The 23,112-nt window shown below is 45.6% G+C and overlaps 1 protein-coding gene across 10 annotated transcripts in view; it reads left to right on the forward strand.

Moving 5' to 3' along the window:
* LOC126291677 (spectrin beta chain) overlaps nucleotides 1–23,112 on the forward strand; it is a 462,415-nt gene that overhangs the window by 120,575 nt on the left and 318,728 nt on the right. The gene's annotated exons all lie outside the window — the stretch shown is intronic.

Raw genomic sequence — 23,112 nt, forward strand, 5'->3', positions numbered from 1 at the left:
AACTTTGGAAGTTATCCGCTGGATCGTTAGTGTACAAGGTCTTAAAAAAGTCAACGTACACTAAATTTTATTATTTAGAGCAGATGAAAAGAGAAATTTATTGTGGCAAAAATTTCACAGGTGCAGAATTACTCTGCTAGGGGCCCATGGGGGTTTCTGCAGGTAGTGGTGTTCGGAAACGGTGTTCTTCTGCCGTGTAGATATATTGCAGAAAAATATCGTTTGCATTAACATACAACAGACATGTAAAACGCTCAAACAAAAAGACACACAACCACCTCTTCTGGGATGTGCGTCGGCGTCTTGTACACCAAACGCTTCATTCCCTCCCGCCCCACAATAAGAAATTCATATCAAGTCAGCAATACCTCTGAAGTCATTAGCACCAAAACATTCATGGTCCCCTAGTGTGGAAACGTGCACCTGTGACATTTTGTGACATTAAAACCGCGTTTCCTTTTTATGACTTTTAAACACTCCAGAATATTTTTTTTTTTTTTTCCTGTATATCGTGTACACTAACGATCATGGATCATCCCTTTGGAACACTTCCTAAGTTATAACTACAGCTTTGTGCTACATACTCCTAAATGCACACCAAGCTGTTCTGATATTTCGTAAGCCGGTATGACCCACACACTTCCTCCCTTTTGCTCCTTCAGTTCTTCCATTCTCTTTCTTCTTCAAATCTTTTTAGATACTCTTGTCATTACTTCACTTTCTTTACACTTCACCCAGGTTTTGTGACCATGTGGCGTGTTACTTCCGTAACAAAATATTTTGAGTTCTGATCACTAGTTTAATGTACCTACCAAAAGTGATCAAAACATTTCTGAATAAGATTTACTAGTTGTGACAGACCAAGGTGGCGCAGTGGTTAGAACACTGGATTCGCATGCTGGAGGACAACGGTTCAAGTCTCCGTCCAGCCATACAGATTTACCTTTTCCGTGATTTCTCTAAAGCTTCTTAAGGCAAATGGCTGGATGGTTCCTTTGAAAAGGCACGGCATATTTCTTTTCCCTTCCTTTATTAATACTACCTTGCGCTCCGTCTCTAATGATCTCATCGTCAACGGGGCTTTAAACACTAATTTTGCTTCCTTCAGTTATTTGATACGTAATGTCCACGGTCCGTGCAGGTAGCTGCTACGGCGCACTACTCCCTCCAACCACAGAAAACTGGTTTAAACTGTAAAAAAAAGTCGTATTGAATTAGCGTACAAATGTATCTTTAATTGTACTTAGGGCAGGAGATGAATCTATTTTTTTAAATAAGCTAAACTTTCGTGTTAAAAAAAGTTTCCTACTAAAATACTGCCTGGCATAACGCTCCCGCAGCAGAAGTGGCAACCCTTCACCTACTTGTGCCACTCTCTCTCTCTCTCTCTCTCTCTCTCTCTCTCTCTCTCTCTCTCTCGTCTTTGTTCATTCGCGAATGGCTTTCAGGCCAGGGGTGGAAGCATTTTCGAAACGGCTAAGTTTGTAAACGGTACGCGTTCCGCCGTGTTTAAAGCAAACGTAGATGGCAAAATGGCGCTATCCAAAACCGTCTCAAGACCACCATAGATGACAGCAGTGAACGACCGCTGCGGAGATGAGAACGGGCTATCGACAGCGTCACCTCAACGATCGTTTAGCGAACGTTGCTGCGTATGGACCTCCGCAGCAGGCTAACTGCCGACGAAGGCTGGAATTTGCACGCCGATACCGCAACTTGACGCCCACGGAGTGGCTATAGATGGCCTTTTCAGATGAATCGTGTTTGATGCTCCGCCGGTCAGATGGCCATTGGCGTGTACGACGAGACACCTTTGAAAGGAAACACCCTGCATGCGCCGCATTCCCTGGGTGATTGCGTTACTGTGGAAGGCACAAGTATGTTTGCGTCTATCTTGGGACAATGCTCACTCTTACATGTAGTTGGTTTTTTTTCTTGTCACGACGTCTCCAGTCGGCAGGACAACACAACTTGTCACACAGCTCGCAGCGTAAGAGCACCAGTATTAGCTTACTGTACTCTTCTGGACACTAAATTCCCCGGATTTAAACCCAATCGAGAACCTGGGTCGGGCTGTTCGCGCCACGGATCGTCAACCGAGAATCTAGCTCAATTGGCCATGACATTGGAGCCGGCATGGCTTCACATCACTTTCGGTACCTACCACAACGTCTTTGGCGCTCCTCCTGAACGTTTCACAGCGGTCCACGTCGCAGAAGGTGATTATTCAGGCTTTTGACAGGTGGCCACATTAATGTGACTGGACCGTGTATTCACTGTACGTGACAAGGGTCCTAGCAATACTCACGAATAGATCGTACTAGTGTTTTGTAAGCCAGTTCATTCGTGGATGAACTACATTTCCTTAAGAATATCCCAATGAATCTGTCTCGCATCCTCTTTCCCTAGTCGGCAGTTCGTGGTCTAGTGGTTAGCGTTGCTGCCTTTGGGTCCTGGGGTTCCAGGTTCGATTCCGTCTGGGACGGGGATTTTCTCCGTCCGGCTACTGGGTGTTTGTGTTGTCTTCATATCATCATCATCATCATCTTGTCATCATTTGGGACGTGGCGTGACAGGAAATGGAAAAATTTCGAACTTTTACGGGCACTGACCACCACCACCACCACCACCTCTTTTCCTACTATTTGTTTTATGTGGGCATTCCACTGCAGATCGATTATCTTCATTCGTTAGTGTTGTACGACTGTTAGTTTCCATTGACTTGTCACCAGTACTGTTACCACTGAGTGAGACATTTCCTCGCTTCTTTATGCGCAGTACGTTGCATTTATTTACGTTCCGGACCAACTGCTAGCTCCTGCATCTGACATCGATCGTCTGCACGTCTTCCTAGTTGCTCGTTACAGTCTTCGGCCTTTCAGGCTTTCCTATACACAACAGGAAAGACCGCGAATAGCCTTCTCCATATTTATCCAGTAGATCATTAATATAAGTTGTAGATAGTCGTGGCACTGTAACACCTCCGTGGAGTACTCCAGAAATTACACCTTTCAGTATTGTTTTGTGTAGCACAATGCCAGACTCTGGTTGCTGTGACGTTGGTCGGAGCAGTTCAGCCTGCTCGCTGTTAAATGCCTACGACGGTTCGTGGCGCGTCTGCTGTAAGCAGCTAGTAGGGGGTAGAGAAGAGGAGCGTGTCCGAGGCCCTTCTCGGCACGCACGCTCCAGCTCTGGAGTGTCCGGACGCTCCTCGGCTCCCCGTGCTCGTGCGCCCCCCCCCCCCCCCCCCCTCCAGGGCTCTCGGCCGGACCTCAATGACGTGGCGGGCCCTCGACTTTGGATGGCTCTCCGTCGCCGGCGGGTAATGCGGCCTGAAACATGAATGAGGCGCTGCGGCGCCCCGGGCTGCTTACGAGGCGCTAATCTCGGGCCCCGCGCACCACAGATCGCACGGCTCTCGGCATTGCTGGGGTAGCCCCGCCAAGGGAGGCGCTCGTGTAGAATACTGTGCGGCGGGCGGGGATTAGGGATAAGCATACGAACAGCCTTGCATTCCTCAAGTTATCGCGAACATAGTACTACTTATAAATGTACGAGGGCTATCTACAAAGTACGTTTTCGTTTGTGTCCTTTACGGGCGGGGCTAGCGCGGCCATCTTGGTGTCATGGCATTCCGCCGCTCAGTCGGCATCCTGCCGTGCTAGTGAGAGGTTCGTGCTGTACTCCGTTGAGTTACTGTGACGGTTTGAAATGCGTTACTGTGACGTTTTGAAATGTCAGCGTTAACTGAAAATGCCGTGATTGTGTGAAGTGCGTGCTGTAATGAGGTTTCTGACTGCAAAAAAAAACTGTACACCGATAGAAATCTATCGGCAGCTTCGTGAAGTGTATGGGGACAACATAATCACTGAAGGTGGAGTGCGTCATTGGGTCATAAAATTTAAAAATGGCCGAACTAACGTTCACGACGAAGAGCGAAGTGGAAGACCCATCATAGTGACTGCCGAACTTGTCGAAAAAGTCGATGCCGCGGTCCCTGAAAACCGTAATTTCACAACAACGGAACACTCTACGAGTTTTCCACAAATTTCACGAAGTTTGTTACACGAAATCATTACCGAAAAGCTGGGTTACCACAAGTTTTGTGCAAGACTGATACCAAAAATATTGACAGAGATTCACAAAAAATCTGCGAATGGCTGCAGCGTTATCGTTTTTGGACGCTTACGGGAAAGATGGCGACTCATTACTCGATCGCATCGTTACTGGTGACGAAACATGGGTTAAGCATGTGAACTGCGAGACAAAATTGCAGTCAGTGGGCACACAAATCACACCCCCCCCCCCCCCCAAAACCCAAGAAATGCATGCAGACAATGTCGGCAAGGAAGCTGATGGTGACTGTCATTTGGGACAGAAAAGGTGTGATTTTTGTGGATTTCCTGGAAAGAGGCACTACAATAAACTCTCAAAGCTATTGCGAAACTCTGCACAACCTCAGAAGAGCAATACAAAACGAGCGCATGGGAAAGTTGGGCTCAAAGATCTTGCTGATTCACGGCAAATGGCACTCGTGAAGTTCTCGAATCTTTTAAGTGGGAGTTGTTTCCTCATTCGCCATGCTCAGCGACTTCCCCTTATTCCCAGCAATGAGGAAGTGGTTGGCTGTGCAGCGTTTTGATGACGACGCACAGCTTCAAGAAGAGGTAACCACGTGGTTGAAGGCGCAGGCGACCGAATTTTACGACGAAGGAATTTCCAAACTCGTCCATCGCTACGATAAGTGCCTTAATTTAAATGGCAACTATGTAGAAAAGTAGTATTTAAGTGTGGCTTTCATCTGTATATAATAAAAAATTCCAATACTTTATTTATTTTTAATTCCAAAACGTAATGTACTTTGTGGATAGCCCTCGTATTTCACTATTGAAGTGACAAGTCGTGCGATAGAAATGAGTACATACACTTACGGCGATAGTATCGCGTACACAAGGTATATAGGGCAGTGCACTGTCAAGAATTGTCATTCGTACTCATGTGATCCGTGTGAAAAGTCGACATAAGTTTTCTGGGTGTAAACTAATGCTGCTGGAGAAAAACCAACGTTTCGGCCACGATTGCAGCGGCTTTCTTCTGTGTTTAATGGTGCGTTCTAGCTATGTGTTGTCCTTTATATTTTGTTGTTAGTGTTCACTGCGCATGCCATTACGTCATAAATTTAAAAAAGTAGTTAGTTTCATTGGTCACTTAAGGAAGGAGAGGGAACTTTATTGTGGTGGTCACCGTCGGTGACCACCAATCATGGTACATAACACAAGAGCCAGTAGACAACAGAGGTCACGTTCTCCCTCCACCGCAATAGCCTATTAAATTAAAGTTCCCTCTCCTTCTTCCTTAAGTGACCAATGAAACTAACTACTTTTTTAAAATTCTGACGTAATGGCATGCGCAGTGGACACTAATAACAAAATATAATGGACACTGCACAGCTAGAACGCACCATTAGACGCAGAAGGAGGCCGCTGCAATCGTGGCTGAAACGTTGGTTTTTCTCCAGCAGCAGTAGTTTTTTTTTTACATTATGACGCAGTACCATACCCAGAAAACTTATGTTGACTGACACTGACCGCGGAAGAGTACGTAATTATATCGTGTGAAAAGGTTTCCGACGTGATCATGGCGTCGTGATGGATATTAACAGCCTTCGAAAGTTGAAAGGTACTTCGACATTCCTTCGGAAATCGTTAGTGAAGTCAATATTCCGAGACCACAGCGTCAAGTGCGTGCCGAGAGTACCAAATTTCATGCAGTACCTCTCATCGCGGACAGTGCAGTGGTCACTTGACAATTGAGAGCAGTGGCGTTTGCTGAGAGTAGTCACCGCTACTGACAGACACTGCGTAAAATAACAGAAATCAATGCGGGACGTACGACGAACGTATCCGTTTGGACAATGGGGCGGAATTTGGCGTTAGTGGGCTACGGCAGCAGACGACCGGTGCGAGTGACCTCGCTAACATGGCAGCGCCTGTCCTGGACTCCTGACCATATCAGTTAGATCCTAGGAGACTTGTCAACCGTGGCCTGGTCAGATTGAGTCCCGGTTTCAGTTCCTAAAAGCTGATGGGGTTTTTAGTGTGTGGCATATCTCCACCCCGGTAGCTGTGGACCCTAGTTGTCAGCAAGGCATTAATCGAGCTGTTGATGGCTCCAATGACCATTCCATGTTCGAAGTCTGTTAATTCCGGTAGTGCTGCCATAATAACTTGGGAAACCTTTTCACACGAATCACCGGAGTACAAATGAGAGCTCCACAGTGCGCTGCCCTTTCACACGTTGTGTGCGCTCTGCTACCGCCGTGTGTACATCGCTGTCACATGGCCACTGTCAACTCGAGTGTAGTGTGAAGCATCGCTCCTGAGCGCCCCGCAACCCGGCAGAGCTGTGCGCAGTGCGGGTCGCGGGGCCCGAGCCGAGCCTGTATTGATCGGCGTAGCCCGCCTGCCCTACACACGGCCGAGTCGCCCGTCTCTGGCGCCTAGCTGAGAAAGTCCACCTGTCTGCAGCAGGGGCCCGGAAGGCGGTACACACCGGCGCCTAGGTCTACAGAGCCTGTATTGGGAGAGAGTGGCCAACCGGACGATACGGCGGCCATTTTTCTGCCAAACTGCGGGCGGCACTTTTCAGTGGCCAGTAGTGGAGCACGCACTCACCGAATCAAAAGCACAAGACAATATGGCGAAATCATTCGTTAAATGCCTTTGTTCATAAGAGTAATCTGTTATAATAACTTTTACACAGCCAATTGACAGGTCTGTTTTCAAATTTAACTATGTATCATAGCGTGCAGGCTTTCACGGCCGGCATCGTCAGTAGTTAAAACTTCCGGGCTGAGAGGCCGTGGTCGAACAGTAGAACTTCTTCTCCCTGACGTTTCGTTGCCAGCTGCGGACATCATCTTCCGAGGCGAGTCTACGACTGGCTACCAAGCCGCGGAGGTCCTGTATATATAGAGCGGGTAGAGGGCACCACCACTCGTCACGTGATGTCAACAGTAAAACTATCTCTGACTGGCGTCATTACTCTCGATCGAAGGTAATCGATTGTCACATCTTTTATGCAAGGTTGATCGCCATATTTTATCTAACTTCAAACCTTCTTCTTTCTTGTTAAAATTATTGTGGTGTTTAAAAATCTCTATCGCCTCTCTATACATACATGCATGATAATGCGATGTCTTAGCTAGCACGCTTGTCTCGCTAAATTTTATCTCATGGTCTCCGTCTTCGAAAACATGTTCTGCTACAGCTGACTTATCCGTGTGTCCCAATCGGCAGTTCCTCTTGTGTTCAGTCAGGCGAGTATTGATACTTCTTTTAGTTGTTCCAATGTAAACCTTCCCACAACTACACGGAATTTTGTAAACACCCGGAGTAGCTAAAGGGTGTCGTGCATCTTTCGCCGATCTTAAACATTCACTAATCTTCTTAGTTGGTCTGTAGATTGTTTCAATTCTAAACTTGGCTAGCACTTTTCCGATACGGTCCGTAATATTATGGATGTAAGGAAGAAAAACTTTCCCTGCTGAAGGTTGTTGTTTTTGCATGTTTTCGGACATTTTCTTTCTAGGGTGGAGTGCACGATCTATCTCCTTATCAGTATATCCATTTTTCCGAAAAACTGTCCGCAAATGATTTCGTTCCTCTTGTATCGGAAAAGTGCTAGCCAAGTTTAGAATTGAAACAATCTACAGACCAACTAAGAAGATTAGTGAATGTTTAAGATCGGCGAAAGATGCACGACACCCTTTAGCTACTCCGGGTGTTTACAAAATTCCGTGTAGTTGTGGGAAGGTTTACATTGGAACAACTAAAAGAAGTATCAATACTCGCCTGACTGAACACAAGAGGAACTGCCGATTTGGACACACGGATAAGTCAGCTGTAGCAGAACATGTTTTCGAAGACGGAGACCATGAGATAAAATTTAGCGAGACAAGCGTGCTAGCTAAGACATCGCATTATCATGCACGTATGTATAGAGAGGCGATAGAGATTTTTAAACACCACAATAATTTTAACAAGAAAGAAGAAGGTTTGAAGTTAGATAAAATATGGCGATCAACCTTGCATAAAAGATGTGACAATCGATTACCTTCGATCGAGAGTAATGACGCCAGTCAGAGATAGTTTTACTGTTGACATCACGTGACGAGTGGTGGTGCCCTCTACCCGCTCTATATATACAGGACCTCCGCGGCTTGGTAGCCAGTCGTAGACTCGCCTCGGAAGATGTCCGCAGCTGGCAACGAAATGTCAGGGAGAAGTAGTTCTACTGTTCGACCACGGCCTCTCAGCCCGGAAGTTTTAACTACTTAACTATGTATATTACAAGTTGTTTTATATGTAGTAAAAAGCAGGAACGACTTACTTCGCATAGATAACCGGTGTGCCCATATAGACGATACGTCACCTCACAAGTTGGCGTTTGGATACATGGCAAGGTGAGTGGGATGTAAGTGATCAGGGACGTAGACTGCACGGACCTTATCCCACGCACTTAAACCGCGTGAGTCTGAGGCAGACACCTACATGCGCATACGGGGAAGAAGGTTCCCCAGAACAGTGTCTTTTTCTGCGGGCAATACGCTAACAATACACACACACACACACTACACTTAGATTACACAGATACAGACATAGATATATACACAGCAATAAGAGACGAACAACAATGGGCACAATTAAACGCACTGACAAACAGTATTTCAAAAACACCACATGAAGAGTATATGCGGACACATCACAGACATGCCTATGTGCAGCGTAACAGAAATCTCCAGAGGGTGGACAGCGATACCCACAGTGACAGCGAAAATAGTGACAATGAGGGGGAACAGGAGGAGGAAGCTGAGATGTGGCAGTAAATAAACAAATTGTTGGCAATCCAGCTAAGAAAACACCAAATGCTGTACATGGATGCGAACCTAAAGTAAATACATAGGATTAGTAACAAATACGATAAACATTATTATTTCTCTACTAATAACCATTTGTGTGTGTGTGTGTGTGTGTGTGTGTGTGTGTGTGTGTGTGACTGGCGGTCAACGGCTCGAACAAACCATTCCGAGGTATTCACCGTCAGTCACACTCGGTGATGGCACTAACAAATCTCTCATCTGTCCTATCTTTTTATATTCTTCATAAAAAAATTATTTATAGTTCAACCTTAAATTATTATTTTGAAAAGTATCATTCTTTGTAAATGTTGTAGATAAAACAAAAGGAAAGAAAACTGTAAAAGATGAAAAACGAAAATTGTAAGATGTACGACCTGTTTTAAACATCAGGTAACAGGTCTATAAATTGGCAATAAATAAATAAAAAATGGATAAGAGTACTTGGTTGGTTTCCACAATGCTCCTGTTTATGTCAGCCCTATTGACTGCGACTGCCCACTACTTTCGTCTTTCTTCATTGCGTGGAAATGCTAACATGCGAAATCAACCTTTGCCTCTATTGGAACAACCAAATGCAGCACAACCTGGCATCGTTTACGAACGTCTGCAGAACGAATTACAGATGTCAAAAACAATACTGTAGAATTACTTACATGTTTACTTCAAACATGTAGACCTACCGACTTTATCACAAAACGCTTCATTATTTCAACTCGTATTTAAGATCGCAAACGCTAATTAGGTACTGAAAACGATATACAACTAAATCGAACATGCATGCACAACGCATAACAAGCCTCTCAATAATTCAAATACCTTTTAATCGTTTCCAGAAGTCCTCTGAACTTCAATTCAGCTAAAAAGCACGGCGAACATAGGAAGCGCGAGAGACGTTTGGCGCCATTTTTCTGCCAAAGCTAATCAACCAATCACGGACAACTTCACCCATGGCCACTCTCTCTGTATACAGGCTCTCTGCCTAGGTCGAGAAAGCACTGCCTCCTAGTGAACCAATATACGCGCTTACGAAATACCAGACCAGCTGTGCAATTGGACTGTAGATTCTAGCAAACACGCAGTATGCCGTTTTTAACGGACAGGAAGTAACTTCCGGGGTTCGACCTCAAGGAAGTGGTACAAGACCATTATATCGAAGTTCCGTGAGGCTTTCGCGGGCGGTGCTATTATGTAGAGAGATGTGGCAGCGCTAGGAGATGTAGCGAAATGCAGGAAAACCTGAAGTAGATCGACGACTGCCGCAGAGATTTGCAGGTCACACTCAACAAAGGTAACGTGTTACGCATGAAAAGGCAGAAAGATCCAGTATTGAATCATGACGCGATTACTTAACCATCACTGGAACCCGTCCCAACCATTAAATGTCAAGAAATACGCGCAAGCAGCGATTTAAAGCGGAACTACCGCATAAAACTAACCGCAGAAGAGGCAGATACTAGGCTTCATTGGACGAATGCTCCGTGTATAGTTCTTGTACAAAGGAGATAATATACAAAACAGTCGTTCGACGAATGCCTGAATTGTGCTTGTTAATCTGGGATCCGTACCAGGTAGGATTGGTGGAAGAAATAAAGAACCAAAGAAGACCAGCGCATTTCTTACTGCCTCGTTTAGTAAGCACAAAAGTCACGAACAGTCACGGAAGCGCTCAGCCAACTTCAGTCGCAGACGCAGCAAAAGGCGTTGTGTAGGTCAGAGTGCTTTAGTGTTGAAATTCCGACAGCGTACTTTCCTAGAACAGTGAAAAGATATATTGCTTTCTCCTACTCATATCTCGCTAAAAGACACTGAAGATTAAATTACACAGAGTTTAGCTCACGAGGTGGTCTACAAACAGTCGCTCTTCGGGAGTGGCAGCGGCGGTTGTGCATAAAGCACCCGCCACCATGCACTTCACAGACCGCACGTTGCCTCATCATTGTCAGTCTCTTTGTTATTTAAGCTTTCGAAGCGCCCAGCCAGTTCCAGCTCGCACTGCCAAGGTAGCCTTAGTCTATAGAGTCGATGATTTATCGCAGCTCTGGACATGGGTTTTCCAGACGCACCGTGCCACATGATATCCGCTTACTGTTTAATGTATATAATGCTATTTTCACTCATCATGTCGTATACTTTTCCTCCTTAACAAATTGGACTCCTACTCAGGACGACGACGGTTCAAACCCGGTACTGATCGTTCTGATTTAAGTTTTCCGTGATTTATCTTAATAGCCCAAGGAAAATGCCGGGATCGTTGCTTCGAAAGGACACGGCGGCTTTCCTCCTGCATCCCTCCATAAACAAAGTTTGCGCTCAGTCGCTAATGACCTCGTTGTCGAGTGGACGTTAAACGCTAATCTTCTCCTCCTCCATTTGCTTTTTCTCCAGCTTCGCCTCATCCCTGTATACAATACGTCCAAGGTTCCTTCATTGTATTTCCTTCGATGATTGTTTCTTTCCGTCTATCCTCATAGTTGCCCACCTTTCGGAGTTGTCGAAAAAGATTAAGCAGATGATGGCGTAGCTCTTGCTCTGTTCTGTATGACGAGCTGTGGATCTCTGCGTATTTCCACGATTGAAAGGTTGTGTTACCCAATTGTATCTTCTCCTTCAAATTGATCAATAATTCATGACTGGTTGTCAACTTATGTCCTCGCATGTCTGGACTCTACCGCATACCTGAATTTGTTCACTTTCAAATGACGGTGTCCTCTTATTTCATGCTCGACTTAACCAGCATTTATTGTCTTAGTTTCAGTAATCTGCTGAAACCCTTTCGTAGCCTGCGGGTTGGTGCTCTCCACTACAGTCATCGTTAGCCTCACCATTTGTGATGCGCACTCAGCTCAACACCATTCTACCGCTGTTTATCTGCCCTCGACTAGCTCCTTTAAATCAACTGAATAAACTAATTGTACTAAATAGTGCAGCTATGATTGCTTTAAAGTATTCAGCAAGTGTGTGGAGGCAAACTATTCAACTTTATGATGCTGACACGGTACTGAGTAATGGTTCCTGTTCGTCATTGTATACTTTAATAACTGACTGGAGACCGCAATATGTGCGGCCTCATGAGCACAGATGTACGTCAATAAGTTTTTGTGCGGAAGAACAAGTGTGTGTGTGTGTGTGTGTGTGTGTGTGTGTGTGTGTGTGTGTGTGTGTGTGTGCGAGAGAGAGAGAGAGAGAGAGAGCGCTCTCTATCTTCAGAAAGTGATGCGTAAACGTTGAGCTAACCACCGAACTCTTTCAGTCGGGTTAGCTGTCAGTGAGGTTAACGAGCGCCGAGTGCCCCTGCCCCTATTGTAGCTGGAACGTTGAACTCTGAGGCAGACGTCTTTTAGAGGAGGAGGAGGAGGAGGAGGGGGGGAGATAGGAGGTTGGCGTTGAGGGACGCATGAGAGCATGGGAATGTCGGAGGGAGAAGAGACGGAGGACGTTAAACAGAATGGTTGCTTGTTAATGCGAACACCACTCACTAGTGAACTTAACACAGGTGTATAAAATAGATAAACGGTGGAAACAGCGTCAGTGCATACATTTACGATAGAGCTGTTATTTAGTGCTACTGGTGAAGCTTTCCTAACGCTTTGAGTCTCAGCGGTACAAACAGCTCAAAACCTGGACTACCGACCGATACAGACATGCGATACTCAAATGATACTTTGTTCCATACTGCAGCACAGTCGAGCCAGTCTTCTTCTAGTTGTGAAACACGCTAGAGGTTTAATTAGGCTCCTGGCGCGTGCGGTCTGTTGACGGGTAATGCAGGTTGCACCACCCCAGATGACGCAAAGTTCTTCCCTCATTGGCAATCGACCTAATTGCGGGAGCGGCACCAATGAACTCCAGACGTGAGGCCAACTAATGTTCGACTAGCGCGAAGGGACAGGAAAGTTAAACGACAAATGGAAAAGTCACAGCCCAAAAATTTCCGTCTTGTACAGAACTGGAAAAGCTTACTGTGGAAGGCTGGTAGAAAGATACATGGCTGCATTTTAAGTAAATACACGATAATGGGGAAAGTATGTTCAAAGGCCTTGGGACTGAGGCGTTGATAGTGTGGCGATTATCGGACAAGATAAGGGGATTCCCCCTCTACACATTCCGCGGAGCCAACTCTGTTTCTTACGCAATTGCCATTCGCCAAATCCCCGACCATCCTGTGTACCCTGTGCTCTTTGCCAATGAGTGAGGTCTCCCTCATAACACCCGCCCACAGGTGGGATTACAGCTTGGCATGCGTCTCACTTCCCCCTGTCGGATCTTCATCTCCACACACACTGGACTGCACCCCACGTCTTTCCTCCCATCCTCCTCCTCTTCCCCTCCCCCCCCCCCCCCCTCCCCGCTAACCTAGGACCGGTCTGTTCCAGGTTCCTAAGATCTCTGTGGTTCCTATGGTTTACTGGCGTCTTGTATGTGCCATCTTTACAGAGTTCAGGGTGCCACCATCTTTTACACTGATGATTCTAAGACTATCGATTAGGTGGGATACGCTTTCACGTCTCCTCCTGGCTTCGAACACCATTTCCTGTCGGGATCATGCAGTGTAGTGCTTCTAGCCATTTACAGGGCCCTCCTTTTTGTATCCTCAGGCCTCCCTCCACAGTCTTTTAATTTGTTTCGACTCCATGAGCAGAGTGCAGGCTACAGACCGATGCTACTCTCGTCACCCTTTGGTCTCTGCTATCCATGACCTTTTCTCTGCCCATGGGCGTGCCGCCTGTTCAGTCATCTTTTTCTGGGGGCCCAAATCGTGTGGGCATCCCAGGGAATGAATTGGCTGACCGTTTGGCTAGAGAAGCAGATACTTGCGCCCAATTTCCTCTCATGATTCCAGCTGCGGATATGTGGACCTACGTCAAATCTCTCTGCCCAAAAGTGTAATGCCATCTGGAGCGCTTCTCTCATAGAAATAAACTCCCCACAATCAAGGAGTCTGCTGCACTTTGGCGCTCTTCCTTCCGCTTTTCTCGAAAGGAGTCCACTGTTTTATGCCGTCCAAGCACTAGTCGTACCAGGCCCACCCATTGCTGCCTCCTACGTAACGACCCACTGACGGTATCTCATATATTGGTGGATTGTCCCCTTCTTTCGGCCGTTAGTGTTAAGTAGTGTCTTCCCGATTCCTTAAATTTAATTTTAGCAGACGATTCCTTGGGGTGGGGTGGGGTGGGGGGTGGGGGGGAGGTTGAACTGGCCCTCAGTTTCCTTCGTGTAAGTGGTTCTTATTTTTGATAGAAGGTTCCACGTTAGTCTCGGAGCAGTGTCAGGGTGGTTTTGGTTGGGACCTGTTTTAGTCTTCTCGGTCTGTGACCCCATGACCTACCCCCCCCCCCCCCCTCGTCCCTCGTCCCTTTTCCAGATTTGGTCTCACTTTTAATGCCTTTGACTCCCCTGACTTGATCCGTCCACTTTTAGCAGACCCTCTTCTGTGACTCGCCTCGGAATCGCGGTCCCATAACCTCTCAACCAACCAACCAATCAATCATGAGACAAGATAAAGTAGAATACCTACAGGCAAAATGGTAGTGGAATTATGGTAGTATTATGAGTTCAGAGGCCTCTGTCAACGATGCTAACTTCAATAACATCCCACTTGGTACGCAACCAGTTCATTCTCGAAAGTTACATTAGGAAGAACCCCAACCTCCTTTAACTGCCACTTACCGGCTAGCATCAGCTCTGTTGCTTTTCTGCAGTGTGGCTAAGTGTGAAAATAAATAATCTGTTTTTGCTATGAATGCGGCGAACATATCTTGGAGTCATAGGTACTTACTATGGGACATCGTATTTTACGGTACCGTTAAGTGTGTGTGAGTGTGTGTGTGTGTGTGTGTGTGTGTGTGTGTGTGTGTGTGTGTGTGTGTGTGTGTGTGTGTCCCACAGGTTGACTTAAAAGTTTCGGAATCACGTTAAATACGAAGATATTACATTATCCGATATTGACTTGCAACTTACTTACCAGAGGATTTAGCGTTGCTCTGTGACGTCTGAAGCTCAATCCGCCACGAAATTGGTTTCCTGAGCAAAGACTGTCCGATTTCCATAAAGCTGTACGTAATCCGAACTTTGAATCACAGCGTTATTAACAGGCATTTCGTCAAGGGCCGTCGGCGGCTGTACCTTCTAGGTTAGGGATAGTTTTGTTAGTAAATCGTTGTCTTCAGTGACATTACTTTATTTTGTTTTGCTGCAACTCCATATTCAAACTGCATGTACGTTTTTTGGCCGTCAGACGTTTAGCACCTCAATGTGGCCTCGAATTTTTCATCTTCTTCTACATCTACATCTACATCCATACTCCGCAAGCCACCTGACGGTGTGTGGCGGAGGGTACCCTGAGTACCTCTATCGGTTCTCCCTTCTATTCCAGTCTCGTATTGTACGTGGAAAGAAGGATTGTCGGTATGCTTCTGTGTGGGCTCTAATCTCTCTGATTTTATCCTCATGGTCTCTTCGCGAGATATACGTAGGAGGGAGCAATATACTGCTTGACTCTTCGGTGAAGGTATGTTCTCGAAACTTCAACAAAAGCCCGTACCGAGCTACTGAGCGTCTCTCCTGCAGAGTCTTCCACTGGAGTTTATCTATCATCTCTGTAACGCTTTCGCAATTACTAAATGATCCTGTAACGAAGCGCGCTGCTCTCCGTTGGATCTTCTCTATCTCTTCTATCAACCCTACCTGGTGCGGATCCCACACTGCTGAGCAGTATTCAAGCATTGGGCGAACAAGCGTACTGTAACCTACTTCATTTGTTGTCGGATTGCATTTCCTTAGGATTCTTCCAATGAATCTGTCTGGCATCTGCTTTACCGACGATCAACTTTATATGATCATCCCATTTTAAATCACTCCTAATGAGTACTCCCAGATAATTTATGGAGTTAACTGCTTCCAGTTGCTGACCTGCTATTTTGTAGCTAAATGATAAGGGACCTATCTTTCTATGTATTCGCATCACATTACACTTGTCTACATTGAGATTCAATTGCCATTCCGTGCACCATGCGTCAATTCACTGCAGATCCTCCTGCATTTCAGTACAATTTTCCATTGTTGCAACCTCTCGATACACCACAGCATCATCTGCAAAAAGCCTCAGTGAGCTTCCGATGTCATCCACCAGGTCATTTATGTATATTGTGAATAGCAACGGTCCTATGACACTCCCCTGCGGCACACCTGAAATCACTCTTACTTCGGAAGACTTCTCTCCATTGAGAATGACATGCTGCGTTCTGTTATCTAGGAACTCCTCAATCCAATCACACAATTGATCTGATAGTCTGTATGCTCTTACTTTGTTCATTAAACGACTGTGGGGAACTGTGTCAAACGCCTTGCGGAAGTCAAGAAACACGGCATCTACCTGTGAACCCGTGTCTAAGGCCCTCTGAGTCTCGTGGACGAATAGCGCGAGCTGGGTTTCACACGATCGTCTTTTTCGAAACCCATGCTGATTCCTACAGAGTAGATTTCTAGTCTCCAGAAAAGACATTATACTCGAACATAATACGTGTTCCAAAATTCTACAACTGATCGACGTTAGAGATATAGGTCTATAGTTCTGCACATCTGTTCTTCATCGGTGAAAACCATCATTTGCACGCACTCATCGAATAATTTCGAATAAGGTTCCGTGCGCCTTCGGAAAAGACACTTTCGGATTAAAAGCGTTGGTTTATTTATTTATTTTGCAACCTTCAGACATGATACGCTCAGCCACCTTACGGTACATGAGATGCTGCAAATTACAAGAAGACTTTATATGTACGACTCGCATTCCAAGCATATGGATTGTAAACATATTAATTGAATGTGTTCAGCTGTTAAAAAACTACATATATCATTATGTAGTGTCACATCCTTTATGTACTGTCACATCCTATGCTGTTAAGTGGTATCATCCTGGTGGTAAGTTCTGCACAAAGCACTAGAGTAAATTTTTTGTCATGTGGTATGGCAGTGGCTAGCGAAAATGGATGCCGATGTCCTCATCTGCGCCACAGTCTCGGAGTGAGTCAGAGGTCCAGTCGCCACCGACCGTGGTTCAAACCGGTTCGAACATGGCGAGCAAACTTTTCAAGGGAGTACCTCCGTCGTGGAGGGATGCTTGGCTGTGTAGGCGCAATATCTTTCCTATGTTGAGATTATAGTTGCTAAAGCTGTAATATTACTGTGACATAAGCAGCGCCATTCTGGCAACAGGTGGACCAAGTGGTACCGACCGACCACCATGTCATCCTTTACCGTCATTGGTAAGCAATATGGAGCAGTTTGTCAAATGGTTCAAATGGCTCTGAGCACTATGGGACTTAACTTCTGAGGTCATCAGCCCCCTAGAACTTAGAACTACTTAAACCTGAGGACATCACACACATCCATGACCGAGGCAGGATTCGAACCTGCTACCGTAGCGGTCGCTCGGTTCCAGACTATAGCGCCTAGAACCGCCGGCAGCTGTTTGTCAACACACCGCTCCCCTGGCCGTTGTCGGTTTAGCGGACTTGGTTCCACATCTACACTGTTAAGTAGTTTCTCAGTTGGCATCAGGAGAGTGAGTACATCCCGTTCCAGTCCTCTGACCAAGTAAAAAACCCTGGCAATACCGGGACTCACTCAGTCCCATGCGTGAATGTCAGCCGCGCTGACCACTCACTTAGGGAGACGGACATTGTTGTCATAGCCGGTGAAAAGAGGTTTTCCTAATATCTGTCATTATGGGTAATGATGGAGCTGAGTATTCGATGGTTTTGTGTCGAAATCCATCAACCCTTTTCGCCACTTTGTCAAGTTACGACCAGCCGCCTATCACTGACCAATGTGCTCTCGTTTCTTATGAGAACGGACGAAGTCACCATTCTAAAGAGTCGTTCTACGGTCTTTGTAATGTAGATGCCACAAAGGTGTGCGAAGGATACGGGCTAGGACAGTGGCAACTCGGGATGACCGGAGAAAACGTTCCCGTTTAGAGTCGCTTCGAGGTGGTGGGCGTCGGCCACCGTGGATGGTACGATTATATAGGGTGCAGCGGCTGTCGCTTATACACCGGCGCCGGCCTTTCCCGGGTCGATAAGGGCGTCTGGCGGCAGTTTCTCACGTAACGGCCTTGAGCGCCGACGCCCTCACTGCTGCACCACGGCCTGAGAGGTCGATAGAAACATTTGTCCCTCTGTGGAGTATGTGCGATAACTTATAACGGGGTTTTCAAGCTTCGACTTGGTGGCTCTGTGTCAGATAACGTTCCAAAGTTTTGGGGTTTGTTACCGGTGAGTCCTGTAACAGAGCGTACCGGTACTCAGCGAAGCAAAAGGATCTGGAGTCACCCTCCTCCACCCCTCCCCCCACCCCACCCCACCCCACCCCACCCCACCCCACCACCACCTTTTTCCCTCGAGGAAATAAAATAGCAAACGAATGGCACGCATTCTGTCACCAAGCACGCAGACATATCAATTCCGTATCAGTTTGAAGAAAGGCAGAACATATAATGGATATTGACTCGGAGGAGGTCACGAGCTTCAGAGCTATTTGGCCATTCGGCGCGAAAGTTAACATGAGTTAGTTTCAGAAAAAAATATTTTCTTTATTGCCCGTATCATCATCATCATCATCATCATCATCATCAGTAGACGAAAGCGCGGCTATAGACAAACGCAATTTTTTTCTGCTGTATAATCTCAGTGGAATCGAATAATGCTAAGAGAAAAAAATCTTTCATTACTGTGCTAATTGTAGTGTAACGACGTAAATTTTGTATAAATGATTTTCTTTTGACATATGACCATGTCCAGACTTAGTCACCAACGTCAGTTGCAAAACACTTCAGAATTATTTAAACTCTCTTTAAAGTTGTCGCTGAATGGTTCTTGAACGAAACTGTGATTAAAACTTCATCATTTGAGTCGTATGCGCAGAATTACGTCACTCAGTCATATTGGTTTGCGCAAACATTTTCCAATTTAGATGTCGTTTGTTTCTTCTCAGAATTATATTAATGCGAGTTATCTGCTTTAATAAATATTAAAACCACATTGAATAAACTTTAAAGACTCAAACTAGCGCTGAACGTTGTCAAAAATTAATAATCTTGTCAAATAAATTAGTAATGCTTCTTCCTTAATATAATTCTTCATAAATAAATTCTCGGAACACGCATTTAAACTTTTGTAGTATACAATAGTTTATATCTTCCTATATACTACCAATAGACGCGAACCTGAGCCTTGACAAGATAGGACTGAACATTTACAACATGGTTAAACTTTGTATGACTTCATTGTTGTAGAAACATTACAAATTCTTATTTTTTTTCAGTTTTGGGAAGCACGACGCAACAACTCGGTTTCAGGATCTTCTGTTGCTGTGACGTATAGTGGCCAGCAATTTTCTCTCTGGTCCCGGCAGTAAAGATGCTGTCTCCGTTCGTTGCGCCGCCCTCTCCGTACATGAAACACAAAAATAAATCCAAAACTTTAGATAATTCACAACCATTACAGATATTATAAAATACATAAACAAAACACTAAATTAAACTTATATTCACCTGCAAACTGGGCTGACACTGGTGGATGGGTGACGCTTCAATTTCGCGTCCCACTACATAATGTGCACGCAAAAAGTGTGTTGGGGAAATGCTCAGTGGGCAAGGAACTGTGCAGCACGTGACATTCCAACCAATAGGCGTATGTCCAGTTGGATTACAGCGTGCGTTAATTTCCATATTTAGGTGTGGCAGTGGTGCTTGGCCACTGCAGTGTTCTTTGTGCGTGGCATAAAGCAAACAAGATACGTATTACGTCAACAAGCGACAGCGACAGTTCTCAGAGTGTGTACATTTTTCTAGGGAGGATCAGAAGTAGTACTGGTAGAAATGGTGGCCGGATGTAGCTGATGCGCCGTCGCTGCCGGTAAGCAGGGTAGGCGGCGGCTGTGGCGTGAGGCGTGGCACAGACAGGGAACGCACTGCGAGTCAGGAAGGCGGATGAGGGTTCAACGACCTGCAAGCAGCGCCGTCATTACGGGCGGAGAACGCACGCTATTTTCCACCCCTCCTTGCGCAGACCTCATCTCGCAACCGTGTGCTGAGAATGTATGCATTGTATACGAAGCACATACGGAACAAGAAACGTTCAGACTTCAAACAAAATATACCTGTAAACCTTTTCCCCATTATGGACGATGTAAATTGTGAATGGTATAAATAATTTTATACCTCGCTACACTCAGTGCCTACTCATTTCCTTCTTTTCTGTCTAGTTGCAGCCAAGCAACGACCCGTACAGTGCTACAATCAACCATTAAAAGTATGTTCCATCTGATGATCGGCTAGGCAACCTGAAATTGGTCATGCTATTATAAAGATTTAAGTCACAAAATAGGGCTGGTTGCAGTTACTTCTTGAAACCTATACACCTGTCATGGTAAGCCTTCTAAAAGTGATTCCAGTGCTGAAACGTATGTCATACAAACTGTATGAAAGATTTTCCAAACGTAATAAAAAGTAGAGGCTTTGACGCAATTTCATACTACGCGTACGAACCATTATTACAAGCAGAACTACTGTCACAATGAAAAGTGGTGTCAGCTTGAACCATTATTGAGATACATCGTGTAAAAATATTTTTTTTCCTCTACCTACAGTTACTTCACATGTAATAGAGTACTGGAGTCACCACACCGAGGTAAGGGTACACGTAGTAACATAAGTAGGGCCTGTATGTGGTATTTTTCTTTTATTTTGTACTGTTGTATTTTTTTTCTAAGCGCTTCACCCGGATAATGCATACAGCCTCGTCGAGCTAGTGATGGAGGTTATTACACTGACGTGTCGGAAGTCATGGGATACCTCCTAATATTGTACCGGACCTCCTTTTGTTGTTGATAATTCTTCCGGGTTATACGGCCGTGGTCCATGGAATTCTTCTATTCCTAACGTTTCGTCCAATACTACGTTGGACATTCTCAGGTATGGCTGGTCATGCTGAGTCCTGCCATCCAGCCATACCTCTGAGGATGTCCAACGTAGTACTGGACGAAACGTTAGGAATAGAAGATTTCCATGGATCACGGCCACAGAACCGGGAAGAATTATCAACAACAGTAGCATCCGGTCGTGAAAGCATTCATTGTAGGACCTCCTTTTGTTTGACATAGTGCAGCATCTCGCCGTGGCATGTACTTTAGTCGTTATGTCCCCTGCGGATATATTAAGCCATGCTGCCTCGATTTCCGACAGTAACTGGAAAGTTGTTACCGGTACCAGATTTTGTGCGCGAATAGACCTCTCGCTTATGTCCCAAAAATGTTTTATGGGATTCATATTGGGCGATCTGGATGGCCAAATCATTCGCTCGAGTTGTCCAGAATCTTCTACAGACCAATCACGAACTGTTGTGGTCCGTTGATATGGCGCGTAGTCATCCATAAAAATTCCGTCGTTGTTTGGGAATATGAAGTCCACGAATGGCTGCAAACGGTCTCCAGGTAGCCGAATATAATCGTTTCCAATAAATGATCGGTTCAGTTTGACTAGAGGATCCAGTTCATTGCATGTAAACACAGCCCACACCGTTATGGAATCACCACCAGCTTGCACAGTGGCTTGTTGACAGCTTGGGTGCGTGGCTTCGTGGGGTCTGCGCCACACTCGGACCCTGCCATCATATATTACTGAAATAGGGACCCATCTGACCAGGCAACGGGTTTTCCAGTTGTCTAGAGTCCAACCGGTATGATCACGAGGCCAGGACAGGCGCTGAAGGTGATGTGCTGTTAGCAAAGCCACTCGCGTTCGGTTGTCTGCTGCCATAGCTCATTAACGCCATATTTCGCCATACTGTCCTGTCGAATGAGTTTATGTCCCACACTGATTTCTGAGGTTGTTTCACGCAGTGTTGCTTGCCTGTTAGCACTGGCAAGTCTTCGCAAACAGCGCTTCTCTCTGTCATTAAGCGAAGGCCGTCGGCTACTGCGTTATCCGCCGGAGGGGTAGTGCCGGAAATGTGGTATTGTGGACACGCCTGTGGTACTGTGGATCTCTGAATATTGAATTCCCTAACGATTGTAAGGAAATGTCCCAAACGTCTACAGGGTGGCGCACGAAATGTGTTACTGTTTTGGTTTCGAATATAAATTTTATTATCAATACAATCTGAAATCAACATATACTACAATGAAGAGCCGTCCATAGAGATTTGTTCTAACTCAGCACATGCTCAATATGTCCACTATTTCGTTTCCTAACTTCCTTCAAACGAACATTGACGTTAGTGATTACCCTACGGCACATGTCTTCCGTAATGTCATTGTGAGCTTGAAGAATAAGTCATCTGAGCTCCATTGAATCACGTGGACGTTTCGGGAAAATTTTTAGCTACCCCCAAAGAAAAAAGTCAGGTGGATTGAGGTCTGGACTTTTGGGGGGGGGGGGGGGGGGGAGGTCATTGTTGTCCGTCGTTGAAGCTACCTGGAAACCTGAGTGAAATGATCCGCAAGTCGAAATGCTCGTGTAAAAACTGCAACAGTATATGGCCTTGCTCCATCTTGCATGGACCACTGCGTGTTGAAGGGCAAGGCAGTAGCAATAAGCTGTGGAATGAAGCTAATGCGAAGCAGGCTCAAATAACGCTCGCTGTTCAGTTTTTCAAAGAAAAAGGGTCCAATAAGTCCGTGACTAAAAATTGCTGCCCACGCCTTAATCCTTGGAGCGTAATGTTGCCGTTCGTGAAGCACTTATGTTTTTTCAGTGGCCCAAAAGCGTACATTTTGTTTGTTAACCACACTGTCTAAATGAAAATGCGCCTCGTCTGAAAACCAAACGTTGTTGAGAGTTTCTTCCCTATATCCTCCGGCCACTGAGCAAACAGTAGTCTCTGCTGTTTGTGTTCTTCAGTAAGCTTCTGTGCACAGGTCATCTTGTATGGGTACATATGGAGATCACTTTTAAGATTGCGTTGAACGGATCGTCTGGATATTCCCAGTTGCACTGCTGCCTTTCTATACGATTTCCGGGACTTCTCTGTACAGCAACTCGTACCGCTTCAATATTCTCCGGCGAACAAACAGGCTTAGGCCGAGATCACTTCGCTTCCAATACCGTTCCTTCCTGCACAAATTTATAGTACAACCTGTGGATGGTCTTCTTGCAAGCGACCCATCGTGTGTTAAAACTGTTGTCGAAAACG

This window comes from Schistocerca gregaria, chromosome 9, assembly GCF_023897955.1.
Source record: "Schistocerca gregaria isolate iqSchGreg1 chromosome 9, iqSchGreg1.2, whole genome shotgun sequence".
NCBI classification, from domain to species: Eukaryota; Metazoa; Arthropoda; class Insecta; order Orthoptera; family Acrididae; genus Schistocerca; species Schistocerca gregaria.